The following is a 3,985-nucleotide window of genomic DNA, read 5'->3' as shown; positions in this document are numbered from 1 at the left end:
TCTCATTGTGGTTTTGATTGCATTTCTCTGATAATGAGTGATGTTGAGCATCTTTTCATGTGTTTGTTAGCCATCTGTATGTCTTCTTTGGAGAAATGTCTGTTTAGTTCTTTGGCCCATTTTTTGATTGGGTCGTTTATTTTTCTGGAATTGAGCTGCAGGAGTTGCTTGTATATTTTTGAGATTAGTTATTTGTCAGTTGCTTCATTTGCTATTATTTTCTCCCATTCTGAAGGCTGTCTTTTCACCTTGCTTATAGTTTCCTTTGTTGTGCAGAAGCTTTTAAGTTTAATTAGGTCCCATTTGTTTATTTTTGCTTTTATTTCTAATATTCTTGGAGGTGGGTCATAGAGGTTCCTGCTGTGATGTATGTCGGAGAGTGTTTTGCCTATGTTCTCCTCTAGGAGTTTTATAGTTTCTGGTCTTATGTTTAGATCTTTAATCCACTTTGAGTTTATTTTTGTGTATGGTATTAGAAAGTGTTCTAGTTTCATTCTTTTACAAGTGGTTGACCAGTTTCCCCAGCACCACTTGTTAAAGAGATTGTCTTTTCTCAATTGTATATTCTTGCCTCCTTTGTCAAAGATAAGGTGTCCATAGGTGCATGGATTTATCTCTGGGCTTTCTGTTTTGTTCCATTGATCTATATTTCTGTCTTTGTGCCAGTACCATACTGTCTTTTTGACTGTGGCTTTGTAGTATAGCTTGAAGTCAGGCTGGTTGATTCCTCCAGTTCCATCCTTCTTTCTCAAGATTGCTTTGGCTATTCAAAGTTTTTTGTATTTCCATACAAATTGTGAAATTATTTGTTCTAGCTCTATGAAAAATACCATTGGTAGCTTAATAGGGATTGCATTGAATCTATAGACTGCTTTGGGAAGTATACTCATTTTCACTATATTGATTCTTCTGATCCATGAACATGGTATATTTCTCCATCTATTAGTGTCCTTTTTGATTTCTTTCAGCAGTGTTTTATAGTTTTCTATATATAGGTCTTTAGTTTCTTTAGGTAGATATATTCTTAAGTATTTTATTCTTCGAAAAGATTTTAAAGTTTTGAATTTTTATCTATGCTGGCTTTACAATGCAACATTCAATCAATTTTAGTAACTCTTTCATATGCATTTAAAAAGAATATAAACAGTCCTCTGTATTTACCAATTCCACATCCAGCAATATGGAGGGCCAACTCTAAGGAACTTGAGCATCTGTGGATTTTGGTTTCTTCAGCGTTCCTGGAAGCAATTCCCTGCAGGTATCAAGGGAGGACTGTGTTCTGTCATTGTTGATTTCATGTTTTATAGATGCCGTTGTGTTCCTAATTTCACTATCCTTCCTAGTTTGTTGTATGCTTAGCCTGATGTTAAGAGACATGTGTTAGATCTGTCAGATCTGTCTGAGTGTAGATTTGTCTGTTCCTCTGTTTAGTTCTGTCATTTATTTACTAAAATATTTTGTTGTTTGATTACCAGGTGGGTACGGATTGAGAACTGTGGTCTCTTCCTAGTGATTTCATTCCTCTGTTATCATGAAACGTCCTTCTTTATCTCTAATAGTGTTCCTACCTTAAAGTCTAGTTTTTTTTGCTATTAGCATAATTAAAATAGCTTTCTTTTAGTTAATGTTTATATGATACACTTTTTATTCTTAACTTTAAGTATTTTTGGGTCCTTAAAGGTGTCTCTTTGTAGGCAGGATAAAATTGAATTTTACATTTTATCTAGTGTTTTATTTAGAGCATTTAGCCCATTTATATTTAATGTTATTACATTTGGGTTTATGACTACCATTTTATTATTTATGTTCACTTTTTCTCTTTTCTTGTCTTATGTATCATTATTTTTTGTTATGTAATTTATTCCTTATAGTTTTCTCCATATGAACTTGTTGATTATATATTCTTTACATTTTCTATACAGTTTACCCTTGAATAGTGTGAGGCTTAGGGGTGCTTACCTTCCACAAGTCAGAAATCCACGTTTAACAGTCATGTGTATGCAGTCAGCCCTCCAAACTGTGACTGCGTTTACAGATTCAACCAACTGTAAACATATACTGTTGTAGCATAAATGGGAAATAAATGGTCCATGTATAAGTGGACTTAACACACTTCAAACTTGTGTTGTTCAAGGGTCAACTCTTTATATTTTTGATTTCTATCCTTTTGACCCTTGATTTATTACATTAAATCCAAATTTAACTTTTACTGCTTCTCCAGTAATGTTAGAACCATTATCCCCCCTCATCCCAAAATACTTTTTAATAAATATGGTGCTCATTATGCTGTAATCTAATTATCTTTTTGTCTTCTATTGGAATGTGCATTTCTCAAGTCCAGAAATCATAGTTTATTGAGCATCTATTTTATTCCCAGCATCTAGTACATAGTAGGAATGTTTGTCAAATGAGGTAATTATGTCCAACTAGTGAATAATAGTAGCAGTGGATAGTTCTAAAACAAGACTGAAGGTAAACTAAAGAACCATTCTCACTTCTTAAAAAAAAAAGCCACCATTATGAATAATCTCTAATTAGGGGTTTTAAACATTGAATAGCTTTAGATTCACAGATACAGAGAGCAAACCAGTGGTTACCAGTGGGTGGATGACTGGGGGAGGGGTAGTGTAAGGGTAGGAGATTAAGAGGTACATGCTTAAAAAAAATTTTTTTTACTATATTTTATACTAGATATAAAGCTACAGGGATATATTGTACAGCATGAGGAATATAGCAAATAATTTCTAGTAATTATCAGTGGAATGTCAGGTAACTGTGGTGTTGGGGAAGACTCTTGAGAGTCCCTTGGACTGCAAGGAGATCCAACCAGTCCATTCTGAAGGAGATCAGCTCTGGGATTTCTTTGGAAGGAATGATGCTAAAGCTGAAACTCCAGTACTTTGGCTACCTCATGCGAGGAGTTGACTCATTGGAAAAGACTCTGATGCTGGGAGGGATTGGGGGCAGGAGGAGAATGGGACGACAGAGGATGAGATGGCTGGATGGCATCACTGACTCGATGGACGTGAGTTTGAGTGAACTCCGGGAGTTGGTGATGGACAGGGAGCCCTGGCGTGCTGTGATTCATGGGGTCGCAAAGAGTTGGACATGACTGAGTGACTGAACGAACTGAAGTGAAAACCTTTAAAAACTGTGAAAAAAATAAGCATTGAAATTAAAAAATCTAATAACTTCAGTAGTAGAACTGTCTATCTAGATTACTAGATAACTTGTCATTGTTATTGTTCAGTTGCAAAATAGTGTCCCAGTCTTTTTGTGACCCTGTGGGCTGTAGCCTTCCAGGCACCTCTCTCCATAGAATTTCCCAGGCAAGGATACTGGAGTGAGTTACCATTGCCTTGTCCAGCGGATCTTCCCAATCCAGGGATCGAATCCTCGTCTCCTGTGTTGGCAGACAGATTCTTTACCACTGAGCCACCTGGGAAGCCTTGATAGCTTACTTATGTTAAAATACATTACTTGAATATTTTCATTTGTTTTTGGACAAAGAAGAATTGAATTCCAAAGTGATATGTGATACAGGTGTCCAGTGAAAGTATTCTTTATTAAGCTGATTTTAATTGGAAATTATTTCATATAAGAAATCAAATGAATTAATTTAAGATGGGAAATTTTTTTTGTTTGAATACTTTCTAATTTTAAACAAGTTGTAAAAAATTGTTTTGTCCTACACATACTAATGAAACTAACAAAGACTAAACACAAAGAAAGAATATTAAAAGCAGCAAGGGAGAAGCAACAAGTAACATACAAAAGAAACTCCATACGTTTAACAGCTGATCTTTCAGCAGAAACTCTGCAGGTCAGAAGGGAATGGCAGGATATATTTAAAGTACTGAAAGGGAAAAACCGACAACCAAGATTATTGTACCCGGGAAGGATCTCATTCAAAATTGATGGAGAAATAAAAAGCTTTTCAGACAAGCAAAAGTTAAGAGAATTCAGTACCACCAAACCAGCTTTA

The sequence above is a fragment of the Bison bison genome, unplaced genomic scaffold (assembly GCF_000754665.1).
Source record: "Bison bison bison isolate TAMUID 2011002044 unplaced genomic scaffold, Bison_UMD1.0 scf7180017864109, whole genome shotgun sequence".
Taxonomy (NCBI): domain Eukaryota; kingdom Metazoa; phylum Chordata; class Mammalia; order Artiodactyla; family Bovidae; genus Bison; species Bison bison.
This window is presented reverse-complemented; position numbering follows the sequence as displayed.